The sequence below is a fragment of the Adiantum capillus-veneris genome, chromosome 12 (assembly GCF_014529385.1).
Source record: "Adiantum capillus-veneris isolate H3 chromosome 12, ASM1452938v2, whole genome shotgun sequence".
In the NCBI taxonomy this organism is placed as follows: domain Eukaryota; kingdom Viridiplantae; phylum Streptophyta; class Polypodiopsida; order Polypodiales; family Pteridaceae; genus Adiantum; species Adiantum capillus-veneris.
The window spans coordinates 75960310-75980327 of record NC_140942.1 but is presented as its reverse complement, the minus strand read 5'-3'; the positions used below and the strand labels follow the sequence as shown (position 1 = coordinate 75980327).

The following is a 20018-nucleotide window of genomic DNA, read 5'->3' as shown; positions in this document are numbered from 1 at the left end:
CCACGCAAGAACTGAGAGAGAGAAGCTTTTGCTTTATTTTTCTATTGGCTCAAGAGAGCTTGTAAGAGAAAGAGCCTTTGCTTTATTTTTAGGCTTTTGATTTTCAGCTTTTGGGGCTCTGCTTTTGGCATCCCTTGTATTCTTTAAATAAGCAGGCAAGGCCTCATAACTCAGAGCATCTGGATGCAGAGTCTGAGTGTGAGCGCCTGCCTACACTCTTGTACTTTGAACACAGATTAATACAAAAAGAAATACCGAACGCGGCGCCAGTCTTTGTGAACTGTTTTGTTGTCTTGTCCTAGTCTGTTACATTTCTTAGCTGCAATGTACAAGTGGCACTCATCCAAACGAGCTAATACCCTTTCGACATCCTTTTCATGTTGTTCCCACGATGCAAAAAAAATGAGAATATCATCAAGAAAGATGAACACACATACATTAACCATATCGCCAAAACAGCCTACCATGAGACGGTTAAATGTACCCACAACACTTGTCAATCCCAAAGGCATAACCACATACTTCCATTGCCCTCGCTCCGTGCGAAAAGAGGTCTTGTAGATGTCGCCTTTGAATACCCTTACCTGATGGTATCCACTTTTGAGATCGACCTTACTAAAAATCTTTGCCCCATTGAGCCTATCGAGAATATACTCAATGCGAGTCATCGGAAACTTGTTCTTGACGGTCATTTTGTTCAATGCCCTGTAATCAACACACAAACGAGACGAACCATCCTTCTTGCGGAAAAACAAAAGAGGAGCAACAAAAGGACTTACACTAGGACGTATGAATCCTCTGGCCACCAACTCCGTGAGTTGCCGCTCTGACTCGTCTTCCTAAGTCTTGTTCAAACGGTAGGGAGCCTTACTGACTGGCTGTGTCTCCTCTGTAAGTTCGATGTGATGGTCCTTTGGCCGCTCGGGTGGGAGATGGGGTGGAAGATCATCCTACAAAAAGAGATGCTTTAACTTGGTAAACAAAGCTGAATACCTGTCCGGAACCTGAATGCTCTGGGTAACTGGAGAGGCATAGATGTATGCCACTTGTGCTCCTCTTCTCCTGCACATAAGAAATGAGAGGCAAAGAATGCAGACCCTCCTCACTACGAATGATCATGGGAGAGTCACTTTTGGCATTTAGAGTGAGTATTGTTCGCCCAATCAATGAGAGGGTTATGCTCACGAAACCATCTAATGCGCAAAAGCATATCACATTTGAGAGAGGAGACACAACAAATTTTCTATCGAGCAGCTTAGTGAACCGTAAATAACACATCAAGGCACTCTTACGTAATGAGAGAGTCCATACTGGAAGCAAAGCCCGACACCTCGAGAGGAGATGTTTGACTAACCTCTAGGCGGACTCTCTCTACAAGAGAGGCACTTATCACATCATGCATATTGCCTGAAGCAAACAATTTGACAAAACACTGACTCTTCACATGACCATAACACTTAAAGAGAGACTCATCAATGTGTGTGTCAGAAACATGTGAAGATTCAGATTGGTTCATTAAAGTGCTTGTGGTAGCTGTTGGTGCTTTGGGTTCTTTACGTGGGGTTGTCTTAGGACAAGTCGCTTTAATGTGACCCTTTACGTGACATTGATTACAACAACCTTCCTTAGCATAAATGACTTGTTCTTTTGTTGTTATGTATCCTCCTATAATTCCTTTTGCGGCTTTTTCATCTAGGTTAGCTGAGGTTTAGCGTGTTTTAGCTTTGCCCTTAGATTCATTTTGTGAGTTCTTTTGTGAAGGATTAGAGGAAGATTGGCTAGAAGAGTTTGACTTCGAGGTGAGTACCTGTAGGACCAACTCTTGCATGTGTTGGTCTCTCTGTGCCTCACGCTCTAACTCCAAGGCCGCTCGTTTGTCTTCGGCCACAAAGCATGCTTGCTCGCGCTCACACTTCAAGGATAACCTTTCTTTCTTTGCGCTCGCGATCCAAGATTGCCTTTTTTTCCTCGGCCACCAAGTGCGCTTGCTCACGCTCGCGATCCAAGGCTCCCTTTCTTTCTTCGCGCATATATTGTGATGCTTGTGGTCGTAGTCTGGGTGCGGTCTTAATGCAAGAAGGCCATGTCATTGCCTACGAGAGTTCTCAAGACTGGAATTGACAGCACATATTTATGAAAAAGAGCTTTTGGCGGTTATCCATGCTCTTACTCAATGGCGGCATTACCTACTCGGAGCGGATTTTACTGTCTTTACAGACCATTAGAGTTTACGCTACTTCTTGTCACAGAAGCAGCTATTGGAAAAGCAGATGCGGTGGGCGAACATCTTGTCACAGTTTCACTTCCGGATTGTCCATGTGCAAGGACAGAAGAATTTGGTGGCAGATGCTTTGTCTCGGAAGACGTTGGTTCTGGCTATTTCCGCGATACATCATAGGAGCTTCGAGGATATGGTCGATCAGTATGCCATAGATATGGAGTTTGTAGCTATTTTCACACGGATAAGGGATGGGGAGACAATAGCGGGATATTCCATTCGGGATGGCTACTTGATGAGGAAAACCATGTTGTGTGTTACACAGCCGTTGAGGGAAAAGGTTATGACCGAATGCCATTGTCCACCTTTTACGGGTCATTGTGGCATTGCTACCACCTTGAAAGGGGTAGAGAGATACTTCTTTTGGCCGAGACTGAAGAAGGATGTGGACGAGTATGTGCGCAATTGCTTGGTATGCCAGAAGGTCAAGTTTGACAAGCATAAGACACAGGGATTGTTACAGCCTTTGCCCATACCCACCCGCCCCTAGGAAAGTATTGCAATGGAATTCATTTTTGATCTCCTGAGAACACAGAGTGGTCACGATGGTATCTGGACTGTTATTGACAGATTTAGCAAGCAGGCTCATTTCATTCCAATGAAGAAAGCAGTCAAGCCGGATCACTTAGCGAGACTCTTTGTGACCCAGATCTTCAGATTACATAGCATTCCCGGGACGATTGTCTCCGATAGGGACCCCAGATTCACGAGTTTGTTTTGGAAGGCAATTTGGGAGAACATTGACACGCGGTTGCAGTTTTCGTCATCTTTCCACCCGTAGACTGACGGGCAATCTGAGATTGCTAATTCAGTGGTACTAGATTTATTGAAGTCTTACATCTCGGGTCAGAAGACTCAATGGGAAAAGTACTTACCTTTGGTGGAATTTGCCTACTCTTTGACGTGGAAGGCGCTATTTGAGATTATTGAAGGTGCTCCGAAGGTTCCACCCTTCCTAAGCATGAAAGATCTTATTTTGAAGCCGATGAGTACACGTGCGACTTGGACACGGCTTTTGCCAAGGTCTGCGAGGCTTTGTAGAAATCTCAAGAAAGACAGAAAAAGGTAGCTGATTGTCATCGTCACAATTTGAAATTGAAGGAGAATGATTGTGTGCTCTTACGTTTTGAGAAGGCATGCCTGAGAAAGAAAAAGAGAAAGGAGAGGCTTTTTCCAAAGCTTAGTATGCGATACTACAAACCTTTCCAAACCTCCAAAAAGATCAATGATGTCTCCTTCCGACTGAGGCTGCCCGATACTTAGAGGATTCACAATGCATTTTACGTGAATCTCTAAAAGCCTTTTAAAGGTGATGCGCGTGAAGACGGGGAGCTTGATGAGCAACCCGAAGTGGAAGAAACGAGGAGATCCTTGCTCTAGAACAGATATTGGCACATAAGGACAGAAAGATTAAGGGTAAATTGAGAAGGTGGTTCTTGGTTAAATTCAAGAACTATCCTACATTGGATGCGAAGTGGATGTAGGAGGAGGACCTAGCAGATACTTCTCAGATTGTGAAACTTTACCTTGAAGCTTTTGGTTTAGCATAGTCTATTCCAAATGGATACCCAAATTCAGCTTGGCCGGATATCTGGTGCACTGGGTATGCACAAGAGGGGAATTACTCCACTCCTTGTCAACAGCTGCCTCGATTTTTGCATACTAGAGTCACCGATGTCTCTTTGAGCTTCAGGGATACTGAGAGCTGACAGTATTCTGCTGTATGACTTTATGAAATGGAATTCCGGAAAATATAAAACTGATTTGTTCTTGACTTGTTTAAGTGCAGGAACTGAAAGACGAAATGACTACAACATTTTGGTATGAATGATCTCGATAGACATGGTTGCAATAGGGATTAGTCAATCGGGCATCTATGAGGTCCTGAGTGGATCTTGATGCGATTGCTTATTGCATTGCCAATAAATCATGTTCTAAGATCCGAATGAATGTTGAATGTGATTTGTCATGTTATGTCCTGTGATGTCAAGTGATGTCCTGTGATGTCGTGTGATGTGACTGTCTATTGGTACATGTGCTAGATGTGCGTTCCTAGTGCGTCGGCACTAATAGTCAGTGTCTGCTAAGACAATTTATGACCTCTGTCTGTTTTGCAGGCGTAATCGAGGGCGATTACAATGCTTTCAAGAGGGGGGTATGTCACAAACTGGTGACGTGGCTGCCCAGTACACACACACACCCACCCTCCTGTTGAAAACAGCCTGTAGTGTACGGACTCCCGCTGAAATGCTGACGTGGCAAGCCCGCAAATTGCAACGGAAAACATGGAAAATTGCTGATGTGGCATGCTGTACGGAATTCCGCGTTTTGCGCTGGAGAAAAACAGCAGCTTAGTTCTACGCTAAAGCATGAGAGAAAAGCTTTAGATAAATTGCTTTAATTGTTAAGCAAGGCTGGAAGAGAAATTGCTTTATTTTAGAAGCTTTTGAAAGCTCTGCTTTATTTTTAAATGCTTTTAATTGGCAGCTTTTGGGGCTCTGCTTTTGGCATCCCTTGTAATCTCTTTATAAGTGTTGTTGGGCTCTCACTTCTCAAAGCATCTGGATGCAGAGTCTGAGAGTGAGTCCCAAACACTCAGTGTACTTTGTGCAACAGATTAATACAAAAAGAAATACTAAAAGGGCTGCCGGTCTTTGGGGGCAATATCTCTAGGCACGGAACTCCGTCGGGCCAGTGTCAAATCAAATTGTAAACTGTTTTGAAGTGAATTCATGTTGTGTCGTGGTAGATTCTTGACTTGGGGTGTCCAAGTCTGTTACACTGCGCTCCATTTTGAGCTGGCCTCCACCAACAGGATGATAGTGATCCAGGGGGGTCGACCTACACTTCAGCTGGCCACAGAGCTTACCCCCAAGGAGTGGTGTAGTGAGAGGAAGGTGTGTTGGGAGCTCGTCTGTGGCTTGACACTCTGGTTCATTTGGCGGGCCCACTGCTTCCACATCTTTGAGGCTCGCCCTGTCCCACCGGCAGAGACTGTTCATGATTTCTTGTTGGAGCTGATTGACACTGTGAGGGGTCAGTTTGAGAGACTCCAAGGCAACTCCGATCGCATGCAGGAGCGCAGAGAGGCTTTCTTGCGACTCTGGCACCCAGTGCCTTTCTTCACCATGGTCGAGGGTGTATTCAGATGACACTACCGTCCACCTGTGTGGCTCTTTCCTTCTTCCATCTCGTAATTTTGTCACAAGACAGGCACCACGTGCCAATAGAAAAGAACAGACTGAATAGACTTTTAGCACTTCAATAAAAACTGAAACTGAAAGAGAGAGAGTACACGCGACATGGAGTAGTGGAATTCTATCCCAGAGAGTATTGGCCCCAAACCTTGGAGCCCCTTTCGGTATTTCTTTATATTACTTGAACTCAATACAATGCCAGTACTCAGGCTCTGCACCTTCTCATCGAAGCGTGCTAGAGACCGAGCCTTCTGCACTTATTTAAAGGCCCTTGGCCTTGAAAAGCAGTTTACATGAAAAGCTTGAAACTAAAATGCAATTGGCCCAAAAGTTGGCATTGAAAATCAGCCAACGTAAATCACGAAAATTCGTACAGGCTGCTACACAGCATAGTCAGTGTGAAACTCTGAAATCCGTACAGACTGCAACGTCAGCAAGTCAACATAAAAAATACGGGCGTCCGTACAGCCTCCTGCCACGTTATCAGCTGAATACGCAAGTCCTCCTGTGCGTGTGGGTTGTGCTTTATTTATTCTCTTTTGATCACTTGGGCCCCATCGAATGGGGTCCCATAAGTTGGCGGTAACTTCTATAAGAATAGAACCACTCGGCGAAGATCTGTAAGTTGATGAGAACTTCAACTTCTTCTGTTGCTTCTAGGGTTTAGGCCCCTTGGCTGGGACCTGCAAGTTGGTTCCGTTCTTCAGTGGCTTTGACACGTCAGCAGTTTGTGACAGATTTAGCCCCATTGTACATATTTTGTTTTCTCATTGGGAGAGTCTTCCCTTGTTGTTGATGTTGCCCTCTCTAGTAGAGGTGGTTGTAGCCCTATGGACAATTTTATCAACTTATGGAAGGATCTTTTTCTCGAGAAAAAATGTACATGAAGTTCGAAGCTTTTTGGGTTTGTGATCTTATTATCGACTGTTCATTCGAAAGTTTGAGGAGATAGCTTCTCCATTGCACGTGTTGACTCACAAAGGAGTTCCTTTTTCTTGGAGACCGTCAAAAATTGCAGCCTTTCGAACTCTCAAGGAAAAGTTGACAACGGGTCCCGTGTTGGTTTTTCCAGACTCACAATAGCCCTTTGAGGTTTACCGTGATGCTTGTAGTCGTAGTTTGGGAGTAGTCTTGATGTAGGAGGGCCATGTTATAGCTTACGAGAGCAGGATGTTCTCACGTCCTACGAGTTGCACAGATTTATGAGAAAGAGATTTTGGCAGTTATTCATGCTCTTACACGATGGCGACATTTTCTGCTCGGAGCGGATTTTACTGTGTTCACCGATCGTCAGAGTTTGCACTACTTCTTATCTCAGAAGCAACTTTTGGAAAAGGAGATGCGGTGGGCTAATATTCTATCATAGTTTTACCTCCAGATTGTCCATGTTCAGGGACAAAAGAATTTGGTGGCAGACGCGTTGTCTCGCAAGCCATTGGTTTTGGCTATTTCTTATTCATCATAGAAGCTTTGCGGATATCATAGGTCAGTACGCCACGGATCTTGATTTTGCAAACATCTTTGGTCGATTATAGAGTGGGGAGACAGTTCCAAGCTATTCTATACGGGAAGCCTCTATGATTTAGAAAACGATATTGTGTGTTACACAACCGTTGAGGGAAAAGGTTATGACAAAGTGCCACTGCCCACCTTTCTTGAGTCACCGCGGCATAGACACCACCTTGAAGGGTGTGGAGTGTTACTTCTATTGGCCGAGGCTCAAAAAGGATGTGGACGAGTTTGTTCGCAGCTGTTTAGTATGCCAAAAGGTCTTCTACGGCCTCTACCCATACCTACCCGACCATGGGAAAGCATAGCAATGGACTTATTTTTTACTTACCCAAGACTCAGAGTGGGCATGATGGCATTTGGACGGTCATCGACAAATTTAGTAAGCAAGCTCACTTCATTCTGGTAAAGAAGACAGTTAGGCCCGATCATTTGGCGAAACTGTTTGTCTCGCAGATTTTTTGATTACATCGTATGTCTCACTCGATTGTTTCAGAAAGAGATCCCCAATTCATGAGTTTGTTTTGGAGGGCAAACATTGGCACACGGTTACAGTTCTCATTCTCATTCCACCCACAGACTGACGGGCAATCTGAGATAGCCAATCCAGTCGTTTTGGACTTATTGAAATCATATATTTTGGACCAAAAGGTTCAATGGGAAAAGGATTTGCCCTTGGTGGAGATTACCTACAACAACACTGTTCATACGTCTACGGGGAAGGCACGATATGAGGTAATCGAGGGTGCTGAGCAGGTTTCATCTTTTCTAAGAACCAAAAATAAGATTTTTGAAGCAGATCAGTACACTCGGGATTTGGTTATTGCTTTTGCTAAGGTGCGCGAGGCTGTTGAGAAGTCTCAAGCACGGCATAAGAAGACAACGAACAAGCATCGACGTGACTTGCAGTTGAAGGAGAATGATTGGGTGCGTTTACGGTTTGAGAAGGCACGCCTACAGAAACGAAAGGGTAAGGAGCGGCTTTTTTAAAAGCTAAGTATGTGATACTATGGCCCTTTCTAGATTAAAGAGAAGATCAATGATGTATCCTTCAAATTAAAGTTGCTGGATACTTGGAAGATTCACAATGCATTTCATCTGAGTCTGTTGAAACCTTTCATAGGTGAGGTGCCAGTGGACAAGGGAGCCTGAGGAGCAACTTGAAGTGGAAGAGACCAAGGAGATTCTCTGTTAGGTGTAGCGGAATGAATGTTTGCGCTTTGCTCAAGATGAGTGCTCCGAACTGTGCTCAAGGCTCCTTTTGTTCTTATGGAAGGTAGAGCCTTTCGTTCTTAATGAGAGCATGCTATGATCACAAACAAAGTGAATGGACATTGTGCGTGCAAGTGTATGAGACTGAGAGATAGAGAGAGAAGAGAGAGACACCAGAGACGTTGTAAAACCCTCCTCCGAAGGCCCCACTCTCGTCGGCGAGAGTGATCTACTTATGATTGCACAAACTGATACAAACGGTATGCATGAGACTGATGCAAGTCTAGGCTATGTCGGTGATGACGACGAGACCGACCTAAGGGCTGAAATCTGCAATCTTTTATCTGCTGTCCAAAAACGCTATGGGCTGAAATCTACAAATCTTCTATCTGCTGAATTCTGACTCTATGTCGATGACGACGGTACGACGACGCGCTGAAAACGCAGATGCTGAAAGCTGCGTTTTCCGGGCTAAAACTATAAACCTTGTGGAAACTGACCATGCGGTGAGGAATTGCTGCGGGAAGGTGAGATCTGCGAGGTTTGGGACTTGATCTGCGAGTGCTAAAGGCTGAAAACTGAAAACTGAAAACGCTGAGTCTATGGCTGATTCCGTCGCGAAGATTTGCAAAAACGCTGAGGGTGGTCTGCAAATAAAAAACGCTAGGGCTGAATTCTGGGGGTCTTTGACGCTGAAAATCAGCAGGTTTAGGGCTGAAAACTGAGGTTTCTTTAGGCTGAAACTGAGGTTCTTTAAGGCTGAATCTGCTACCCCTTTAGGGCTGATCTTGCTGCTCTTCTAATGCTGAAAATCGCTGCATGCTGAATCTGCAAAGGCTGAAATTGGGACCAAAAACGCTAGAGGCTGAAGTTCCCAAAAACGCTAGGGAAGCTGGTCCAAAAACGGTAGCTGTTGTACTTCTAAAACACTAGGTGCTGTGATTTGCTTGCGGGAGGATCTGATGCCAAAAACGCTAATGGAGGGAAGGTGTATGGCGATGGTTCTTGTTGAAAACGCTAGGCAATGGGGGGGAATCTGCTGCTTGGAGGAAAGGTCCACCAAGGCTTGGTCTTGCTGAGAAGTTGCATGCTGAGCTTGCCTCCTGTTGCCTCTTCTGCCATTTAGTGCTAGCTTTGGTTTGCTTATATATTTTCTTACCCAAATTGCCCTACCTACTTTTGTTGGAAAGTCACTTAAAGTAATAAGTGAAAAATGCCAAAAATAGGTAAAATAGGCTAAATGCATTGGAAAATTCCCCTGATGGATTCTTATGGGAATACTGATGATCATGCTGTGTGCAACCAGAGGATATGCATCTACACTAAGTGACTGGGCATGCACAGTCTACGAATAGACTCACAAAAGTGCCAGATCACCTCTAATCTAGACTGACTGGACTGAACTGAACCCTGATCATGTTGTAGCTTGTCCACGGACACTGAAACCGGCCTGTTCAATCCAAAAAGGGCGGTAGACTTTACTTCAAACCTTGATTTAGCTTTCACCCATTATTAGTCGTCTATTTTACCTGTACTTTCAAGACACAACAAAGGGGAGAGGGATACAGGCTGCTAGATTGCACCTGTATGAGTAGACCGACACAAGATTGGCCCCTAACTTAGGCGCCCCTTTCGGTATTTCTTTATTGTTCAAAAGAGGGAATAAACGCTGTGGTTCCCTACAAGCTGCCCCGCACAAACTCGGCTGAATTTCCACTGTTCCAGCCCGATTTCGGCAGCATAACTGTACTAGAACCCTTCACAGTCAGTATTCCCACGCATTGACTGACTTTCCCGACGCATACGGGCACTTTGCAAAACCTGGCGAGGATCTGCAGCACGCTGAATTCTCTGTTTTCAGCCCTGAAAATGTGCCAGATCACCTGTACAGCGGTCCCCTTGCGTCCCCGAACCTCCTGGGGGTATTAGGGTCCGTTTAGGGCCAAAACCCTAAACCTGCAAAAATACACAGCAGGCTGTAATTCACTGTTTCAGGCTCCGTTTCACGTGCCGGTCGCATCCGTAGCAAGCCCTCGAGCTCCCGCACCTGCAGGGCTACTTGCCCTTTGAATCGAACGAGATTTCTGGCGTGAAACCTCTCCGAATTCACGTGTACCTGCGGGGGGGGATTAGCCGCTAGCTAATCCAGTACCTGTGCAAGAGGCTCTTGCCTCGGCAATCGCGCATGAACCCACACAACTGTACATTGGTCAAATGAAGAGCCCACTAGAGGGGCATAACATACTGCCAAAGGGGAGAGAGAGGGCAATGCGTAGCGTGCAGGGCATCACTCCTGGCACCGCACTGTACATAGGAGGGAAAGCAAGCACTCCATAGCTCTTAACCTGTGACAAAATCTGAAAATGAGGCTCTCTCTCCTTCAAATTCAGCGCCACTTCTTGTTGCATGAGGCAAGTGCACCAGAAGGTGCCACTTGGCACATTTACAAGCATTTTCCCGTTTCGGGGTTGCCGCCTAAAAATATCCCAACCGGTTGCCCAGTTGACTTCACGGTAGAGTAAGAAAATGTTCCCCTTGTCATTCCGGAGGTAATGACGTCAACACATTTTCAGGTCCCAAAATAGCAGTTCCCTAAATTTTAGGAGATGTTGCCATTGTATCTTTCTAGGTCATCCGACCCTCTTTGTACACTGCGGCCACATCCAGAACTGAAATGTAGCCTCTGTACCAAAGGATTCCACTTTGGCTAGTCAATGACCCCACTTGGCTAACCATAGTCCTTGTCCAACCTTAGTGCTCTCTTGCTCTCAGGCCTGGACTCCCTCTGGACAGTTCCACACTAGCTATGCAATGCAGGGCAGTTAGATTTCCCGAGGGGTGTTTCCAAAAAGTGAAAGTAAATAGATAATAAGAAAGAAATCAACAAAAAGGATAGATAGTAGTCACACACTGGTGACATACCCCCCTCTTGAAATCTCAAACGTCCTCGTTTGCATCTATGTCGTTCATGCTCCTAGTCAACACTGATGTATTCAACACCTGTCGACACATGTACGACACATACATGCTCATTGTCAACCCTCGTGTATTCAACACCTTGTCGACTCATGTATTGCCTGCGTGTGAACCCTGTCCCAATGACATAGTGGTAGCTACGCACTCTGCCATTGCTTTGAGTCACTAACTTTCCAATGACAAAATGGTAGCTGCACATTTTGCCACTGTGTTATAGTACACGTTGGATCCCGTAACACTTTCGAGCATACCCAAACTGACAGTTTAAGAATGCAGTTACACATGTACTCTTCAATAGAAGCAATCACTGTATCCTTGACAAACTGACAAGAAATACTCACTTCTATAGCACTAACCAAACTTTTGGACATTCCATAAGAGCAATTGCCAAACTGACAATCTGTACAGCTCTAACATTCATGTAACAGGTATTTCATTTGAGCTCACTTTAAATACCATGTACATCATTTGTTTCAGAAGCCATTGTCACACTGACAATCCATGTAGCTTTGAAACTCAAGGGGTCAAGGTAGGTTGCAAACCGAAGGCTTCAAGGTAAAGTGATAACAGAGTTGGTGACTCTACAAGTTCACCTTCTTCCATCCACTTAGCATCCATTGGTGGATAGTTTCTGAACTTTACCAAGTAACGCCTAGCAACCTTGCCTTTCACTTTCCTTTCTTTGTGTGCCAAAATCTGTTCAGGGACCAAGATCTCGTCAAGTTCCTCGACTTCCGGCTGATCTTCAGCTGGCATATCTTCTGGCACATCACCCACATAGGGTCTGAGAAGACTCACATGAAATGCATTGTGAATCTTCCAACTGTCAGGCAATTTCAGCCTATATGCAACATCACTGATTATGTCGGACACTTGAAAAGGCCCATAGTAACGCATGTTGAGCTTTGGAAACAGTCTTTCCTTGCCCTTCATCTTCTTTAACCTTGCCTTTTCAAAGCGTAAAAGCACCCAATCACCAAGTGAATATACCACTTCACGACGGTGACGATCAGCTGCTTTCTTTTGCTTTGCCTGAGTCTTTTCTAAGGCCACTTTGACCTTCTTGTACATTTCATCCATGTCCTGAACATACTTATCTGCTTCAAATATCTTGTCCTTTGTATGCAGTATGGGAGGAACTTTCTTGCCACCTTCAACTATCTCAAAGGGTGCTTTGCCAGTTGATGAATGCACTGTATTATTGTATACATACTCCACCAATGGCAAATACTGCTCCCACTTTCCTTTATGCTCTGACACATAACACTTCAGCAGATCTAGGACAGTAGAATTTGCCTCTTCTGGCTGCCCATCTGTTTGAGGATGAAATGACGAAGAGAATTTGAGCGTGGTGCCCATATTCTCAAACAAACCTCTCCAGAACAAACTTGTCATGCGTGGATCACGGTCGCTAACAATCGACTATGGCATGCCATGATACTTGAAAATATTGCTCATAAACAAGCGTGCCATCTGATCTGGCTTTATCTTCTTCCTGACAAGAATAAAATGAGCCTGTTTGTTGAATTTGCAAATAATGGTCCAAATACCATCGTTTCCTGTCTGCGTTCTCGGAAGATCAAAGATAAAATCCATAGCAATACTTTCCCATGGTTTATCTGGAATAGGTAGTGGTTGCAATAACCCTGGTGCCTTTTGCCTGTCAAACTTGACCTTTTGGCAAATTAGTCATTCTCGCACAAAGGCATCCACATCCCTTCTCAATGTAGGCCAATAGAAGAATGTCTCAACCGCTTTAACTGTAGCATCGATACCACGATGCCCTGCATACGGTGGGACATGACTCTCTTCCATAACTTTGCGTCGCAATGGCTTTGTGACACACAATCTGCCATGCATCATCATGAATCCGTCTTTAAGAAGATAGTGTTCATGACGTTGTCCATCCATTAGTTGCTCGAAGACCCTTGCAAAATTTTCATCATTTGCATACTGTTCTCTCATATCATCAAGTTCATGATGATAAGGAATCGACACAGCTGAAATTTGTGGCTTCCTTGACAAGGCATCAGCCACAACGTTCTTCTTGCCTTCCACATGCACAATCTGAAAATGGAACATGGACAAGATATTTGCCCATCGCATATGCTTCTCAGATAACTTTGTTTGTGTCAAGAAGTATCGCAAGGTCTGATGATCCGTTTGGACAACGAAATCTGCACCTAGCAAGTAGTGTTTCCAACTTAAGAGCGCATGAATCACAGCCAGTAACTCTTTCTCATAGACCTGCATGGTCATCTCTGGCCCTTGCAAAATTCTGCTCTCATAGGCTACTACCCTGCCATCTTGCATTAGCACTGCACCAATGCTACTACCGCAGGCGTCACACTGGACCACAAATGACTTCCTAAGATCTAGCAACACAATGACTGGATCTGAAGTCATCTTTTCCTTTAAGAGATTAAAAGCTGAAATCTCTTTCTGTGTCCATCTAAAGGTGACTGCCTTCTTTTGAAGAGCATGTAAAGGTGAAGCAATCTCAACGAAATTTCGGATAAACCTTCTGTAATAGGAGCATAGTCCCAAAAAGCTTCGGACATCATGCACCGTCTTCAAATTTGGCCATGACTTGATCGCTTCAACTTTTGCAGGATCCATTCTGACACCATCCTTTGAGACAATGTGTCCCAGAAAGTGAATCTCTTCCAGAAAAAACTCACTTTTCTTTGCATTGATGAGCAACCTATGACTGCGTAGGTCTTTGAACACAATGGCCAAGTGATGCCTATGCTCCTCTTCATTCTTTGAGTAGACTATCATGTCATCAAAGAATGTACCAACAAACTGCTGGTGTGGATGGAAAATTCTGTCCATCATCCTATTGAACGTAGCAGGAGCATTTGTGAGACCAAAGGGCATCACTAAAAATTCGTAAAGGCCAAACGTCGTTCTAAAAGCAGTCTTGTGCACATCCTCTGATCTAATGCGGATCTGATGGTACCCACTCTTTAGATCTATCCTGCTAAACATAGCTGCTCCTTCTAATTTGTCCATAATATCATCAATTCTAGGTATAGGGAACCTATTCTTGATGGTATTCTTGTTCAGTGCACGGTAGTCGATGCACATACGCCATGAGCCATCCTTTTTCTGCACCAACAACACTGGAGAACAGAATGGAGATGAACTGGGCTGAATCAGCCCCTTTTCTAACAACTCCTATACTTGGCCCATTATCTCTTTCTGCTGAGCCGCACTAACCCTGTACAGAGGCTTATTTGGTGGGCTACTGCCTGGCACCAAATCTATCGCATGGTCCTCGGGTCTCTCTGGCGGTAATTGAGACGGTAATGAATCGGAAAAACAGTCACTGTACTGTTGTAAAAACATTGACCTTTCTTTATCTAGCACAGATAAATTTGATTCATCACAATCTGACACTTCACGTGCAAAAACCAAGTACGCAGAAAGATGCTTTTTCATTACAGAAGTAATAGCAGAAGCTGATACAGTAGGAATAGACTCCCCTTTAAGCTTTACATCCAGAATGTGAGTCTTTCCCCTGCTCTGTACAGTGATCTTTTTGTTGTAGGCATCCATGATTCCCTGTACACGAAATAACCAAGGAATACCTAGCAACACATCACATCCGTCCAGTGGCATGATGTAAAATTCTTCAGCATCTACATAGGACTGGATATGTAGACGCAACTTTCCAATGATGGGTGTCACAGCCTCTGTATGGCCAGGACATGCCAAACCTGCCTCTGCTGTATACCCCATCTCTTCAGGTCTGGCTCCCAACTTTGAAGCCAATTCTGGGGAAATAAAGTTGGCTTTGGCACCTGGATCAAAGAAGATAAGCAGTGTTTTATCCCTGACCTTTCCCCATGCTCTGCAAAGCTCACTTGCATCTGAATTCGGCTTGTCACCCACCATATCTGGCACTAGACCAGCCATGGGCTTCTTTCCTTTCTTGTCTTCCTTGTCATCAGAATTAGCTGGCCTTTTCTTTGTAGGATAATTGTAAGCAATGTGGCCAGGCTGCTCACATATAAAACATTTGTTCTTTGTGCTCAGGACCTTCTTTTGCTCTTCTGACTTGCGAGGAAAACGTCTTTTCCATTTCTTTGCTGGTCCTTTTTCTGATTCAGCCGTAGCTTTATCTTTCCCTGCGTTGGCTGACTCCTGAGTCCCTTTAGGAGCCTCATTGGGAACGTGCTTCTTGGCTGAATTTTTCTTGCCTGATCCTGCCTTGACGCCAGTGTTAAATTCACAATCTTCTCCCTTGAGCAAACCATTGCCAGTGTTTGCTACCTCGATGAGCTGCGTCAAAGTAGTGACTTTAGTCTTTGTACAGTACTTTCTCAATCCTTTAGGTAGGCCACAACAGTATTTTTCAATCTGTTCTGTCAATGGCACAAACCTATAGGAAGTTACTGGAAGTAGAGCTTTCCAAAACTTCTGATTGTAATCATCCAGATTTGTGCAAGTGGCAGCATTTAGCTGGTGCCATTCTGTCATGACATCTGCTTCAAAGTCATGAGATAACCATGTTGCTGCAAAAATCTGCTTAAAGTAAATCCATGTGGACGGAGCTTGCCCTTGAAGCAATAAAGTTGTCCACCATTGTCCTGCATTCCCTATCAAGAAAGTGGCTGCCTTGCGGACCTTTGAAGCCTCTGTAAAGTTTCCCCCTGCATAGGCCTTGTCAAACTGCTAGAGGAATGAGAGAGCCTTTTTCCTGTCATCAAACCCTGTAAAGGTCGTGAATGACACACCTTTGCCACCTTCTTTGTACGGAGTTGGCCTCTCCAGCGGCGTTAAATTGTCATATGGAAGTGACTGAAACATGGGAACACTATTAGGGTTCATCTGTGTTCCTTGGCCGCTATTAACTTGACCTGGAAATGCCATATTTGGCTGCTGATTTGTAATTCCAGCCATACCAAAATTTGCCTGTGGCATCCCGAATTGGCCCTGAGTGCTTTGAAACCCTGGTTGCATACCCATGACACTGTACATGGGGTTAGGCATCATCGTTTGAGCACCCCCAAACACTGTTCCTGGCGTGTAAAACTGATTTCCAGGTGCATGACCAGCCATGCTCTGGAATACGGATCCACCTCCAAAATAGCCAAGGTGTACTGAAGGTGGTGGGAAGACCTGTTGCATAGCCTGTAGGTTGCTTCCCTGCCCATTAGAACCAGCTATAGGTTGCTGAAAGGTGGCGGGCTGAACTGGTACAGCCTGAAAGACTGGCATCTCAGCCACCTGTTCTTGCACCTTAGGCATAGGTTGTGGAGACTGCATGTTCTCCGTCAAGTGTACAGGTGTTTCCATTGACTGTGCGGTATGAATCACATGTGCTCGAGCCTTAACAGGCTTTTGAATATGATCCAGTGACCCAACTTGCTGAGACGGAACAAGAGGTTGCAGAAAGGCTAAAAACCTCGGGTTCTGCATTACTTGTGTGAACATAGCCAGAGCAGTAGCTAACTGGGTCCTGAATATATCGTCATCTGTCTGTGGTGGTCTTGACGACTCACCCACTTCATGTGTCTGTTGACCCTGTGAAGAGGAAACCTCTTCAGTCACATCATCTGGTCTGTCAGCCATAATTGCAATTCCCTGTGTCTGGTCTATGATCCCCTGTGTCTTCAAGCCCAAAACTGACCAAGGCTCACTTCTATGGGAAAAAGTGATTTAATCCCGTCGATGGAACCATGAAACCGGCCTGTTCAATCCAAAAAGCGCGGTAGACTTTACTTCAAACCTTGATTTAGCTTTCACCCATTATTAGTCGTCTATTTTACCTGTACTTTCAAGACACAACAAAGGAGAGGGATACAGGCTGCTACATTGCACCTGTATGAGTAGACCGACACCAGATTGGCCCCTAACTTAGGCGCCCCTTTCGGTATTTCTTTATTGTTCAAAAGAGGGAATAAACGTTGTGGTTCCCTACAAGCTGCCCCGCATAAACTCGGCTGAATTTCCACTGTTCCAGCCCGATTTCGGCAGCATAACTGTACTAGAACCCTTCACAGTCAGTATTCCCACGCATTGACTGACTTTCCCGACGCATACGGGCACTTTGCAAAACCTGGCGAGGATCTGCAGCATGCTGAATTCTCTGTTTTCAGCCCTGAAAATGCGCCAGATCACCTGTACAGCGGTCCCCTTGCGTCCCCGAACCTCCTGGGGGTATTAGGGTCCGTTTAGGGCCAAAACCCTAAACCTGCAAAAATACACAGCAGGCTGTAATTCACTGTTTCGGGCTCCGTTTCACGTGCCGGTCGCATCCGTAGCAAGCCCTCGAGCTCCCGCACCTGTAGGGCTACTTGCCCTTTGAATCGGACGAGATTTCTGGCGTGAAACCTCTCCGAATTCACCTGTACCTGCGGGGGGGGATTAGCCGCTAGCTAATCCAGTACCTGTGCAAGAGGTTCTTGCCTCGGCAATCGCGCATGAACCCACACAACTGTACATTGGTCAAATGAAGAGCCCACTAGAGGGGCATAACATACTGCCAAAGGGGAGAGAGAGGGCAGTGCGTAGCGTGCAGGGCATCACTCCTGGCACCGCACTGTACATAGGAGGGAAAGCAAGCACTCCATAGCTCTTAACCTGTGACAAAATCTGAAAATGAGGCTCTCTCTCCTTCAAATTCAGCGCCACTTCTTGTTTCATGAGGCAAGTGCACCAGAAGGTGCCACTTGGCATATTTACAAGCATTTTCCCGTTTCGGGGTTGCCGCCTAAAAATATCCCAACCGGTTGCCCAGTTGACTTCACGGCAGAGTAAGAAAATGTTCCCCTTGTCATTCCGGAGGTAATGACGTCAACACATTTTCAGGTCCCAAAATAGCAGTTCCCTAAATTTTAGGAGATGCTGCCATTGTATCTTTCTAGGTCATCCGACCCTCTTTGTACACTGCGGCCACATCCAGAATTGAAATGTAGCCTCTGTACCAAAGGATTCCACTTTGGCTAGTCAATGACCCCACTTGGCTAACCATAGTCCTTGTCCAACCTTAGTGCTCTCTTGCCCTCAGGCCTGGACTCCCTCTGGACAGTTCCACACTAGCTATGCAATGCAGGGCAGTTAGATTTCCCGAGGGGTGTTTCCAAAAAGTGAAAGTAAATAAATTCAACAAAAAGGATAGATAGTAGTCACATGCTGGTGACAGACACATAGGGTTGGATGTGTCACGTGACATTCTCGTTCCAGAACAGATAATGGCTCACAAGGAAAGGAAAATAAAACGTAAAGTGATATGCCGGTATTTAGTCAAGTTTAAGAACTATCTGGCATTGGATGCAAAATGGATGGAGGAGGAGGGCCTGGCAGATATTCCTCATATTTTTGAACTACCGCACACTCCAAGGACTTGGCAAGCTTTCAAGAAAATTTTTGCACAAAGTTATATGCCTTTTGATATCTTCGTTCGGAGTGCAGCTTGTGGCAAAGTGGGATATTTTGAAATGCTTGCCATAAAAACCCTAGCTGATCACAACTTGTAATCTTTGGTCATCTTTCAATAGGTGTCTCTTCTCGAGTTGATAACCTTGGAGGCCGAGTGTGATTGCTATTACCGCTACAAGCACAATGTCTGTCCAAGAGCTCATGGACCATGCCACGATCAGCTACAACCTTATTTTGGTGTACATTTTAGGATGGAAAGCCAATCGTCTTTTCGAGCTCTGTTGATGTTGGGAATGCTTTTTCAGTTAGCTTATGCTGTTTTTTTTTTTTTTTGTTGAGAACCTATCTGGTGATCCTGTTTGAAATGGATGGTATCTATTTTAAACTTGTCTTGGTGCCGATTTGAATTGTTTGATTGTGGTTTTAATACTGGTTTCAATGTTTGGTGATTTACTCCAAGGAGGAGTATTGAAGAAAATTGATGTTTAAGAATGCTTGCACATACTCATGGCCCGGACCCCTGTGGTTATTTGCGGGGGGAGTATTGAATGTTTGAAAAGTGTTGTTTTTACTCATGGCTCGGACCCTTGTGGTTATTTACGGGGGGATTATTAAGAAGTCTGAGTAGTGGTACGACACAGGCTGCGATCTGGGGTGTGTTTGGTTGTAAAAGCCTCTATATCTCATGGCCCGGACTTTTTTAGGTTTTTTTGTGGGAGGGAGTCGTTGAATAGCTTATGGCTCGGACCTGGATGGTTATTTGCGGGGGGAGTGTTCATCGACGACTTTATGTTTCTATGTCTTGTAACATGCATATGTGAGCATTTGTGTTGCATTGTGATGTGCCAACCACTGAATATTTTTAATTGCGTGTGATTGCTTGGGTATGTAATCTTAGTGCCCTTGAGACATCCATTAGAGATTAGTGTAGTCTCGGTGTTGGGGGCGCTGACTTTTGTATTTGATGCCTTTATTCACAGAGTGACTTCCCGGAAGCTGTACTCCGTGGAGTATTTAATATAAAATTAAGTACCAAAAGGGTGCTAGACTTTGGGGCCAATGCTTTTGGGAGTGGAACTCCGGCACTCCGTGTCTCTCGTCTACTATGAGGTGTTTCTCTCTTTCAAGTTCGAGTGTTTGTTGTTTCAGATCAGTTCAGTGATTGTTGCAGTGATTTTACCTCCTTGCCAATGGCTTGCTGGTTAAAGACAGCTGTTCAATGTTGGGCAAAAGCCCACTACCTGCACCATCTGGACTCGTGGAACTGTGAAACCATAGAAGAGGGGTATCTATGGATGACGAAGATGAGAGATAAGAATCACTATCATCACCAAGAAATCTCTCGATGGAGATGATGAGGAAAAACCGGCGAGTACACAAAACTGGAGCTGCCAAGTAAGAGCTATCAATGCAGAAGACAGTCCACTTGATAAAGGTGTCTCGTGTAAATCAAAACT

The 20018-nt window shown here is 44.9% G+C and overlaps 1 protein-coding gene across 1 annotated transcript in view; it reads left to right on the top strand.

Annotated features, from left to right (window-relative positions):
- Positions 1-20018, top strand: part of LOC147445974 (uncharacterized) — a 58105-nt gene that overhangs the window by 36436 nt on the left and 1651 nt on the right. The gene's annotated exons all lie outside the window — the stretch shown is intronic.